Raw genomic sequence first — 12,842 nt, 5'->3', positions numbered from 1 at the left:
TGGATTCTGCCTTCAGAGTAGAATGGCTGACTGGCCTTTCTATTGCCCTTATCAATGAAGACTGTTTAAAGCTGAATTGACTGAGCAGTGTTTTTTTGTTTTTTGTTTTTGTTTTTTTTGTAGAAGGCTGTCGCAGAGTAAAATAATATCATGAAATGACTTCATAATTAGCTACTTTAGATTCATTTGTGGGAAAAAAAGTCAAAGTCGAAACTTTACTTCCTTTTCTTTTCCTTCCCAAAACACCTACATCACCATGTCCTATTTTCTAATTTTTTTTTTTTTTTGCCAAAGTTATTGACTAATAAGATCATGGTATCTTACTGGCAGAGTAAGTGGATTATTTTAATTCCCATTGGACTTCTTTTCCAAGTGACTTCCTCAGCAATAAGGAAAGAGTTCCCACATCTGAGCTCTAAAAGTGGTTAATGGATGTGTCTCTCTCCGCAAATTTAGTGTCTTAAAGGCACACAACATACTTACTTAAAGGAAGCTCTCCTGTACTTCTACTGTGATTTTCATGTCCATGCCCATGGGAAAGAGCCTCTGTCTTCAATCTTACATAGTTACCCTGGGTCTCACATAGTTACCCTGGGTCTCATAACCAAATTAAGAGCAGAAGAAAATACTGAGTGGTAAATTCAATCAGCTTTCCCAGAGGTTAGAAACACTTCTCAGCTACCTCTGTATTCATACATCTATCTTCCAATCTGTTCAATTCAGCTGCCACAATTTCACCCCATTTACCCCTTGCTAACACTTGAAATGCTGCCTTTAATTAATTCTCCACACTCAGAACTTTGAGCAATGCCAAGTTAGTTAATTATCCAAGTGTATTGCTTTAAGCATTTCCTAGATGCGAATTATAAAAATTCTTGGTGATGCCAGCATCATATCTTCAAAGACTTGAGCTTCCTTGCCCTCCACAGAGCTGTGCTGGATACGAAATGAGCAGATGGCACAGAACAGTATCTAGATTAAATTTTCTCTCTCAACTATGATATAGGTATCCAGAAACATCCTCCTTTACTTTACTGATGAAGTGGAAAGGTTGAAAGGAAAGGTGTAACCAGCTTTTGAGTAAGTTGGACTAGAATTATTATTGTATAACTTCTCTAAGCTCTCTAGGGGCTTATAGCTTTGTGCTAGGTGTTACCAGTTGAAATGAGATAAGATTATCATGGATGCCAAATTTTACTGTTGTAGTAGAAATTTGTTTTACAAAACGTCTCTCATGAGAAAAGAAAGGAAAGCAATAACATTTATTTATTTTCTTTTTCTCTGCAGGCATTCTAATATATGCATTCTTCATGACAACTGTGTGAAACATATTAATATCCTCATTGTTAAAGATAAAGAAACTAAATCTCAGGAAGAAAAACTAAGTGAAGACAAAAGAAGGATTTGAACTGAGGTTTGTCAGACTCTCGGGACCATGCTGTTGAAACCACTAAACCATACTGCCTCTGGGTCACTTGATAAACAGCATTCAACCATTAAGAAAGTCATTAATAAAGTTCCTTGTGCTCTCCTTGAGATTACAAGCCATTGATTTGCTAAACTGGAATCTTTGTTTTGTTATGGTCACAATTACTTGTCAACAGGAGATAAATTTATTGAGTTTCTTAAATATGAGCACCTGTCTTGCTTCCCTTAGCAGAGAACATGTCTCAGTCAATATTTCAACATAGTGGACATAGTGTCACCAAGACACAAAGTCTCAGGAGAGTTAAGAAATAGTTTGTGTTCTAAGGTATCTGGGGGTACCAATTTTCTCAATTTTCAATAGCTGGGTTCTCAATTTTCAATAGCTAGCTTCTATTTGTGAACATTAATCCAAAATTGTTAAAAGCATAAAGTTCAGAATATTTCCTGCAGGCCTGTAAGAAAAGGTACATACTAAAATCTAATCTTGTTATAGAGAATTAGTTTTTATACAAACTCTCTACTTAGGGGTGGGAAAAAGGATTGTATCTCATGTTGCCTAATTCCCATTCATAAGCCATTAATGTTCTTTTCTAAACTTTGAATTTTTACAGATTATTCTGGGAGATTCTGGGAGTCTTTTCTCCAACACTCCAATGGCATCTGACTATGTGAGCTGATAAAGTCTATAGATCTGTGAGTTGGCAGAGCTGTGAAAAGTTTCTCCCTTCTTAGGACATAAGCAGGAAATCTTGATACAGGAATCAATAAGGGGAAAGAGAAAATGTTTATTAGAACAAATTTATTATATTTGGGTGAACAAAATACTTATTTTACAGTAGACTAAACTCCAGGATATGGAATATTTCTCAATTTCTTTAACTTGCTATTGTTGAATATAATTTTGGCTATAGTCACTTTGAGTGATGGTTCCAAACAAGGCAGAATTTGGCCTCTAGAAACATAGAGAGAAATATCCAGAGGAAATATGGAACGTTCACTGGCCTCAGAGTAAAAAGTTCCAAATTGAAGTCCTATCTTTGGCTACAGTTAATGGAATGAAGTTGGGTTAGTCATCAGACTTTTAAAAACCTTCATTGCTGAATCTGCAGAATGGGTACATTAGAAATGTCAATCATATTGCTGCCATGCAAACAGACTCCTCTATTTGGTGCTATTTCAACCAAGTAACTTTCCTGCCTACAGCAACAGAAAACTGGTTCAGGGTGAACACCTGTCATAAGGTGAACTAGCTAACTTTGAGGAGGTTTATCATAAAAAGATGAACTGGATTTGAAATAGGAAACAGTGAAACATGAGGTAGAATCAGGACCAACAGAAGTCTTGGTGAGCCGAAGTTAGGATCATTTCAATCAAGTAACAGTGAGGTTGAGAAAAGATTTATAGACTCAAAGACAAGACTAAGTCAGTTATTACATTAGCATAGTCATTGAGACCATAGGTTTTGGAGTGAAATGGATGTAGATTCTTATTAGCTGTGTGATCTTCAGCAATTTACTTAACATCTCTAAGGTTCTGGTTTCTTGTCAGTAAAATGAAGATAATAGTAAATAAATAGTAAAATGGAGTTAATTTTCATTATAAGATTGTTGTGAGGATTTTAATTAATACATGATAAACCCGTAGAACAGTGGCTGGCATTTTGCTAATTCTACATCAGTGATATGGTTTGGCTGTGTCCCCACCCAAATCTCATCTTGAATTCCCACATGTTGTGGGAGGGACCCAGTGGGAGGTAATTGAGTCATGGGTGCATGTCTTTCCCATGCTGTTCTCATGGCAGTAAGTCTCAGGAAATCTGATGGTTTTATAAAGAGGAGTTCCCCTGCACAAGTGCTCTCTCTTTGCCTGGTGCCATCCATGTAAGATGTGACTTGCCCCTCTTTGCCTTCTGCATGATTGTGAGGCTTCCCCAGCCATGTGGAACTGTAAGTTCATTAAACCTCTTTCTTTTGTAAATTGTGCAGTCTCAGGTATGTCTTCATCAGCAGCATGAAAATAGACTAATACAGTAAATTGGTACCAGTAGAATGGGGTGCTGCGGAAAAGATACCTGAAAATATGGAAGCAACATTGGAACTAGGTAACAGGCAGAGATTGGAACAGTTTGGAGGATTCAGAAGAAGAGAGGAAAATGTGGGAAAGTTTGGAACTTCCTAGAGACTTGTTGAATGGCTTTGACAAAAATGCTGATAGTGATATGAACAATAAGGTCCAGGCTGAGGTGGTCTCAGATGGAGATGAGGAACTTGTTGGGAACTGGAGCAAAGGTGACTCTTTTCATGCTTTAGCAAAGAGACTGGTGGCATTTTGCCCCTGCCCTAGAGATCTGTGGAACTTTGAACTTGAGAGAGATGATTTAGGTTATCTGGTGGAAGAAGTTTCTAACCAGCAAAGCATTCAAGAGGTGACTTGGGTGCTGTTAAAGGCATTCAGTTTTTTAAAGGGAGCAGAGCATAGGAGTTTGGAAAATTTGCAGCCTGACAATGTGATAGAAAAGAAAATCTCATTTTCTGAGATACATCTTCTCAGAAGATGAGAAGAAATTCAAGCCGGCTGCAGAAATTTGCATAAGTAACAAGGAGCCGAAAGTTAATCCCCGAGACAATGAGGAAAATGTCTCCAGGGCATGTCTAAGGTCTTCACAGCAGCCCCTTTTGTCACAGTCACAGAGACCTAGGAGGAAAATATGGTTTAGTGGGCTGGGCCCCTGCTGTGTGCAGCCTAGGAACTTGGTGCCGTGTGTCCCAGCTGCTCCAGCCATGGCTGAAACGGGTCAATGTAGAGCACGGGCCATGGCTTCAGAGGGTGCAAGCCTCAAGCCTTTGCAGCTGCCACTTGGTATTGAGACTGCCAGTACACAGAAGTTAAGAATTGGGGTTTGGGAACCTCCACCTAGATTTCAGAAGATGTATGGAAACACCTGGGTGTCCAGGCAGAAGTTTGCTGCAGGAGTGGGGCTTTCATGGAGAACCTCTGCTAGGGCAATGCAGAAGGGAAATGTTGGGTTGGAGCCACCACACAGAGTCCCTACCGGGGCACCACCTAGTGGAGCTGTGAGAAAAGGGTCACCATCCTCCAGACCCCAGAATGGTAGACTCACTGATAGCTTGCACTGTGCACCTGGAAAAGTCACAGATACTCAATACCAGTCCATGAAAGCAGCTGGGAGGGAGGCTGTACCCTGCAAAGCCACAGAGGCAGAACTGTCCAAGATCATGGGAACCTACCTCTTGCATCAGTGTGACCTGGATGTGAGACATGGAGTCAAAGGAGATTATTTTGGAACTTTAAGATTTGATTGCCCTGCTGGATTTCAGACTTGCATGGGGCCTGTAGCCCCTTTGTTTTGGCCAATTTCTCCCATTTGGGATGGCTGTATTTACCCAATGCCTATACCCCCATTGTATCTAGGAAGTAACGAACCTGCTTTTGATTTTACAGGCTCATAGGCCTAAGGGACTTGCCTTTTCTCAGGTGAGACTTTGGACTGTAGACCTTTTAGTTAATACTGAAATGAGTTAAGACTTTGGGGGACTGTTGGGAAGGCATGATTGATTTGAAATGTGAGGACATGAGATTTGGGAGGGGCCAAGGGTGGAATGATATGGTTTGGCTGTGTCTGCACCCAAATTTCATCTTGAATTCCCACGTGTTGTGGGAGGGACCGAGTGGGAGGTAATTGAATCATGGGGGCGGGTCTTTCCCATGCTGTTCTCAATTATAGTAAATAAGTCTCACAAGATCTGATGGTTATTATAAGGGGGAGTTCCCCTATACGAGTTCTCTCTCTTTGTCTGCTGCCATCCATGTAAGATGTGACTTGCTCCTCCTTGCCTTCTGCCATGATTGTGAGGCTTCCCCAGCCACGTGGACTGTAAGTCCAATTAAACCTCTTTCTTTTGTAAATTGCCCAGTCTTGGGTATGTCTTTATCAGCAGCATGAAAATGGACTAATACAATCAGTGTTTGACTTATTACCTGAGAGGTATCATACTAAGTGTTTATATGATTTATGTCAGTGAATCTTTCAACAACTTTATGAGGATTATTTTATTAATATCTCCACTTAGTGGATGAATAAACTGAGGCACATACAGGTTTATTAACATCTTCCTGTCACACAGGTAGTAGGTGGCAAAGCTTGCATTTGAAGTGGGGCTTTATGGCTTCAGAGTCTGCTTGTTCACCATTACCTTCCACTGCTTCTCTATAATTGATGAGTAGCAGCAAGAAGAATGTAGAGCAGGCAAATAGAAAGTAGCTGAGCCCTAGAAGTGGCTGATAACTTGTGTAAGAAGAGCAAAATCAGCCTGTGGGGATTTATGGCTGCCCTGGGTTCATTGCAGGTCTTGAGAAGCCTGGCCATGCCTAATCCTTTTTTTTTTTTTTTGGATCCCACAAGATCCTATGTGTCCTTGCAGGAAGATTCCCGTTTCAGGAGAAGGCTCCACTGAGCCTCTGTTCCAAGCATGACACTGAGCCACTGGGTGTCAACACTTGCTCTGTCTTGAAGAAACAAGGTTTGTCAAAGATTTTTGTTCCATGGAAACAGGGATTGGTTTCGTTTGGTCACCATCATCCACCTAACATTTAGCATAGCACATAGTAGGGGCTCCTGAAATAACTTTTTGAGAGAATGAGTAAAAAACTGGAGTAAAACAAATGTAAAGCACTGCTTTCTTCTAATTACTGATATAACATTTCTTTCAATGACTAATTCCTCATGCACTAGTCTACATAGTTATAGAAAAATGACCTTTTGTTGAAAAACAGAAGGAATTGTACAATAGTTATAAAATAAGTGTTTCAAATTCCTATTACTTGAAGGACTGAGAGAGCAAAAAGACATTTCAGGTTATTAATCTATATTTATCATGTCAACAATTTATCAGGCAGAATGCCTAACAATAAAAGCCCCATTATGGCTTCATTTAACATGAAATACTGTGTTATTAACTTACAATATTATGTGTATTTCACCCTGATCATAGACATTTCAAAGAGCTCACAGTCTCTTTCCATCTCTGCAGGTAGTTAAAAAAAGATTTAACTTCTATTGCTACAGCAAATCATATTCTAGTGAATACTGACCTTCTTGAGGGTCATATGCCTATAGCCTCTAAACTAAAATTTGCTAATGATATTTCACAAATCTCCAGAAATAGATGCTTTAATTCTGTCAATGTTACATTCTCTTCAAACAATGCCTCTCTTTTTCTTGCTGAAAATTCATAGCAAGACCAGCGGTCGATGAAGCCAAACACTTCCCAGGCTTCCCCTTGATCCTCCTGCATCAAATGCTTAAAATTTAATGCTGGAGCTTATAGCGCCATGAGCTCCAGAGATAGAAGTAAATGAAAAGTCAACCTTTCAGGCTGTATTTCTGCTCAAGCTTTTGTGTTTGCGGTTCCCCCCGCCATGGCAGCTGAAACAGTTTGCTATCAGAACACTCTACTGTCAGAGGAACTTTGTGATCAACACGACGCAGAGATTGGAAAATGTCACTATTAGGGAATTACAGTAACCAGGGTTCTTTCTGACCAGGTCCATTTGTGCTTGCAGAATTTTGTCAACACAGCAGGAGCCTGGGGAGTCAGGCCACTTGTAGTAGCACTTGGGAGTATATGCTTGCTTTTTCTCAGGGAAAATTCAGAAGATTAGAAGGCTTAGCTGCTCTGAGTATCTCTAAGCCTCTGTATCCTCAGAGGATAGTGCTTTAAGGAGGAAGTGTGGTGGGCATCATCTGACATCTGCTATGGCCATGATAGGTTACCATCGTAATCTGTTTTTGTGTCTGTCTTGATAAAAACTAGAAATATAAATTTATGTGTACAATTTCTACAGTAGATTTATCCTAGCATAATTCAGACACTTACAACTTCTTTCTAGGAGACAGAAACTTTGGGGAGAGGATGTGTGACAAGCAAGAACATTGTTACATGATATGGTCACAGGGCTCCTGGACTCCTTTTCTGCACACTCTGCTACACTTCTATGGAGGCCACACCGTCTTATCTTAAGACTTTTCTTCCCTTTACTTTCCCTTCTAGGAATCCCACTCATTTTGCCCACAGGCCTTGGTATTCCCTCAAAATAGTGTTTCTTGTAACAGCCACAGACTCAAAAAATCATTCAATTTACCTTACCCTGAATACCACACAGGCCTCTGAGACAGCCTGGACAAGGCCCTAGTGATGTTTACCAAGTCTCCCTCTGTCAGGTCACTGGATTGCATATTTATTGGCCCGTGTACACACAGCACAGTGATGAAAAATGATACCCCACAGCCATATTGAAGCAATATTCCAAGGTGTGCGAGGCCGTCAACTCAAAACCCTTTGAGAGATTACCCCATCCCCAGCCATATGTTTGGTACTACAGGTACGTTTTTCTGCCTTTACCACTTTGGGAATTTTTTTGACAAGGGGTCTCCAATGACTGCCTTGTTGCTGTGCAGGGAGGAGAGATGTGAGGCTCAGGTTTCAACTGAGGTGTTAATTATACCAGTGACAGACTTGCTTTAATAGGGCTTAACTGACATCTTTGTCTCAAGCTTGAGAAATCTAAACAAAGAATATTTAAACTTTGGCTTTAGTTTTGCCTCGACCAAAAAATAATTATTATTCCTATAAGTTGTATAGTGATGTATTAGGGGTCAAATGGAAATAAAATTTGAGGCAAATCCAATGTCATTTAGAGTTACTTGCTTTGCCACAGCCATGATCTTTACAGCACGAAATAAGCCTCAGATCAGAGGGGTTTCTCTAGAGCAAAGACATAGATGTGCAGGTGTAGAACACGTTTAAACAGAGCCCCCACCCTTGTTGAAAGAATGTGCTATTCCATTAGAGGTTTTATGAATGTGAGTATCATTTGAATCTTTCTAAATGAATGAGCCTGATTTTCCTAACCATTAACCGTAGAGTAGTTTTAATGGCTCTACTCCATGAAATACATGCTGACAGTGAAACTGCCTTTATAAGGTGCTCTATGACTTTCAATGCTATCGTTCTGTAGTCAAATGTATTTTTATTATAGATATTAACAGTTGGTTAGACTTTCTTTACCTGCCCATTATGTTCATAAATCAGTGCATCTGTAATAGTTAAGAAAGAAGAACTTGTTAAAGCTTATGTTTATTCTTCCACATAATAATCTTAGGAGCTAGATAGGTGCTTATTCATTACCCATTAATGTTGGATTTCTCCAGAATAAATAGAAAACTAAATCTATCCTGTGAGCCTTGGGTAGATGCAGAGTTGGGGTTTATCAGAGAAATATTTAAATAGTTCATAAGGGCAAGTTCATTCCCTCAGCATGCATCTACTAAGGTCTGTTGTTGACCAGACTACACACTAGGCTGGGGGTCTCACCAACATGAGGAGGGTAAGTGTGACCCTTGAAGAACTTGCTTTCTCATAGCTGAAGGAAGGATGTGGATGCCTGGTCTGAAATTGACATTTGGAAGCCTGGAGAGGATCAATGTCCTCCCCTTTTAACCTCAGCCTACAGGAAAAGGATTGTGGGGAGAGGAATCTTCCTGGTAGAAGACAAGGAGGGATGACCTGTTGGTGGTAAGACAGATTCAGTTAAGGGGAGGAAAGTAAAAAATGAAGCATGGGATAGGGATAAATGTGATGGAGGTAAGAGGACTTTGTAGAAAACTAATAAAGCCAGTGGAAAAAAGAAAAGCAAGAGATATTTTCCCTTCCTTCTAGGAGGAATGGAGGAAATAAATATTCACTGGGTTTCTGCTATGAGCCATCCAGTGTGCTAGGTGTTTCACAGGTGTTCCATTTTTTTCTTAAAACAGCCCTGTAAGTTGATGTTATGTCCATTTTATGGGTGGGAGAATGAAGTGAGCAAGGTTAAATATCTACCAAAATTCACATTCCAAGGCATGGTAAAAGTGATGTTCAAACACAGGTGTGTTCATCTCCAAACACACTCTCTTTACGTGACAGATGCCAAGACCTCAACTGCAAATGGACAAACATGTTCATTTATTAATTCAACAAATGTTGAGCCCTATTGTCTGCCAGACAGTCGAGGATATTTCTCTCTCACTCCTTACTTTTGGGCTTTCATGCGTTTCTCCTCTCCTTGCCTCTAAGCCTTATACCCTTTTAAGCTTTTTTTAATTTGTCACTTGTGAAGAATTGATGATTTTGTATCCCAGGTCTGCTGTTCAGGAAATTAAATTGTTTTGTTACTTTGAGCCTGTGATTTCTCTTCTGTAAGGTGAAGGATAGTAAGAATCTTTCTCTCATAATGTTGGGTAGTTTAAATGAGGTAATGTATGCAAAAGAGCCCAGTGCCTGACAGATGGCAGGTGCCCAACATGCGTGTTCATTAAGGTAGTCACCAAAGATTCTCCCACCGAAGCAGAAAGTGGTACAGAGAATGTCTCCTTGGAGAACAATAACTCTGCTGATGGTGATGATGGTGAATAATGATAGAGAAAATCCTTAAAGACAGAGCACAAGTAGGCTTCCTAAATATATATTTTGTGTGGCATACTAAGCTTAACAGTAGCTCCTAAGATTATTATGTGGAAGAATATAAGTAAGCTTTAACACATTCTTCTTTCTTATTTATAGTGGATGCACTGATTTATGAACATCATGGGTAGATAAAGAAAATCTAACCAACTGCTAATATCTATAATAAAAAATGTTTACGGGGGCCAGGCGTGGTGGCTCATGCCTGTAATCCCAGCACTTTGGGAGGCTGAGGCGGGCGGATCATGAGGTCAGGATATCGAGACCATCCTGGCTAACATGGTGAAACTCCGTCTCTACTCAAAAATACAAAAAAATTAGCCAGGTGTGGTGGCAGGTGCCTGTAGTCCCAGCTACTCAGGAGGCTGAGGTAGGAGAATGGTGTGAACCCAGGAGGCAGAGCTTACAGTGAGCTGAGATTGCACCATTGCACTCCAGCCTGGGCGACAGAGCAAGACTCTGTCTCAAAAAAAAAAAAAAAAAAGAAAGAAAAAAAATGTTTACGAAGCAGAAGCAGCAGCAGAAGGAAAAAAAAATCACTTGCTGACATTTTAAATCAAAAAAATTTTACATAAAAGTCTAAATTTCTGCATTTTCTTGAAAAATAGGAAGATTTGTTAAGAGTAGTTTAGTGTTCCCACGTCAACTGGAGCTGAGCAGTAGCTGTCCCATGTCAGCAGGATCATGCTACACAGTGTCAGGGTGAGTCTGTGTTCTGGTTTTCCTGGGACAGCTTGGTTTGTGCCCACTGACCTAGCATAATTATTAATAGCATCCCCTTTTCTTCTGATTTGGAGAAGTTTTATATATTCCCTTCATCTCTTTTATGCTTTAGGCCTACTTGCACTGCCTCTCACCTTTATGTTACCTGCCTGCCCCAGTAAGCATTAGAGTTTGTGACCTCTTTTTATGGGCATCTTTTTCCTGTAGACTATGTTTCAATAGCACACTGTTTTCCAAAGGATTTGGAGGTCAGAGAGATTTAGCTTCTCTACCTTCAGAAACTATATTCAACAATCACTCTTGAATTCAAGGAAAGGACAATATCCTGTTAAGTTCTATCTGCCCTATGGAGAGCCTATACCAAGCATGGTAATTTGCTGGAAAATTTGGTCAGACTCAGTATGTTGAACTAGATAATTCATTTGCCTTTGAGGAGTCCTTTCATCTCTGCAATAAAAAAATCTGGAGTTGTCCCCAGAGGTAAATTCTTTGAAACACTCAAACAGCAGGAATAAGAAGATATGATTTCCATGGCTGTATGATAATGGCCTGTTACTTTTGTATAACTCTTTTCCTTTGACATAGAAGTCTCTCCTTCAACTTATCACTTGAGGTGGGCAGGTAAGTGTTTTTGTTCTAGTTTTATAGATGCGGAAGCTGACTGAGAGGTTAAGTGACAGAGCCTAAAGTCACACAGCCTGTGAGTTATGCAAGTGGGGTTGGCCCACTTCTGAATCCTCTCTTTATGCTCTTTCTACCTCCTGCTGACATACATGTTTTTTTTTTTTTCTGTTATTTAGGGACATTTTTCTAAGCTAGAGGCCCCTAGCCTTTCATCTTATGAGTTTTTTCCTTACTACATATCAATTGACCACTGGAAATTATATATTTTTATAAAAATATATGCCCTTGTCCTGCACAGCACTATTTTCTACATGTTGGGAAACAGACTGATTCAGTAGGTATTCATTGCAGGCACATCATGGACTAGACGTACTCTCTGACTTCATTAGACTTACAGTCTGGTGAGCACGGAGAACAGACATCGGTATGTTATTACAAACTATAGATGCTGGTAAAGACAAAGTTTCTGCCCACAGAGGTTTATGTTTCAGTGAAGGAAAAGTACTGTGAGGGCCTAACGGGCTGGGAGGAGGGTGAGTGGGGAGAATTAGGGTATAGGAAGGAATCTACTATGGAGAGTCAAGAGGAGGCTCTTCTCAGGAAGTGAAATTTGTCCTGGGGTCAAAAATGGGGCTTTAAGTTGGGTAGGAGGGTTCCAGGCAGAGGAAAGAAGATATTCAAAGGACCTGGGACAGAAGGAAGTTTGGCTTATGGGAACAACTTAGAGAATACCAGTGGTTTCATGCTTGAATAATGAGGAAGAGTTGTACAGCCTGAAGCTGCCAGGTCATGTAGACTTTGGAGCCATGCTGAGGATCTTTGGTAGTATTCTGAAAGCAGTGTGGAGTTAGTAATAGTTTTAAGCAAGGGAGTCACATGACCAGATTTGAATTGTAAAAACATCCATCTTGCTGCTAGAGTAGAATAGATTGTTGGAGGGAGGGCCCAATAGATGAGCACAGGTTAGAAGGCTGGAGATGCCGGTGGCTGGGACTAAGGGTGGGAATGAAGTTGAAGAGCAGACTTGGTGTGGGGTTAAAGATGGGGAGTGAGAATGAGAGTGAGAAGGTGTTAGGATTACTGCTATGTTTCTGTCTTGGGTGGTGGTGGTGTCACTCATTGAGATAAGGAGTAGTGGAGGGGGAGGAGTTCTGGAGGAAAGGAAATTAGTACTAAAGGTTAATAAAAGTGGTTAATCAATCAGCAAACACACTGACTTTCTCTTGACAACAGAAACACCAATACCTTCTGATCTCTTGGGTCGGGGGAGGATATTGACAATTTTTAGCTGTTCAGTCAATAAACACTTACTGATACCTAGTTGAGTATTTGCTAAATACCAGTGTTGTTAGCAAATGCCAATATCTCACAGCCCTCTTCAAAGTGAATATCTTGGGTTACGTTGGAAAAAGTGATAACATTGAGAATCCACTTAGAAAAGTTTTAATCAAATCCTGAGTAATCCTCATCTCTGAGTTGTCTTTCCTGATATTACCCTCAACTTACATTTTATGTGTAGCTCTCTTAAGCCACTACACCAAAGCC

At 40.2% G+C, this 12,842-nt stretch overlaps 1 protein-coding gene and 1 long non-coding RNA gene across 6 annotated transcripts in view; one reads left to right on the top strand and one right to left on the bottom strand.

Moving 5' to 3' along the window:
- LOC129532439 (uncharacterized) overlaps window positions 1–2,254 on the top strand; it is a 257,939-nt gene extending 255,685 nt beyond the window's left edge. For 3 of the 4 annotated variants that reach the window (XR_008678187.2, XR_008678185.2, XR_008678186.2), the window contains exon 7: window positions 1,288–1,567. This is a non-coding gene — a long non-coding RNA (uncharacterized lncRNA). Of the gene's footprint in view, window positions 1–1,287; window positions 1,568–2,039 lie in introns of those variants that run through there. The other variant, XR_008678189.2, reaches the window with a different exon arrangement.
- The window catches only part of KCNMB2 (potassium calcium-activated channel subfamily M regulatory beta subunit 2), a 306,818-nt gene that overhangs the window by 91,397 nt on the left and 202,579 nt on the right, over window positions 1–12,842 (bottom strand). The window lies entirely within an intron of this gene.

The sequence above is a fragment of the Gorilla gorilla genome, chromosome 2 (assembly GCF_029281585.2).
Source record: "Gorilla gorilla gorilla isolate KB3781 chromosome 2, NHGRI_mGorGor1-v2.1_pri, whole genome shotgun sequence".
In the NCBI taxonomy this organism is placed as follows: Eukaryota; Metazoa; Chordata; class Mammalia; order Primates; family Hominidae; genus Gorilla; species Gorilla gorilla.
Note: the sequence above shows the minus strand (reverse complement) of the source record. Positions and strands in the feature narration are given on the sequence as shown.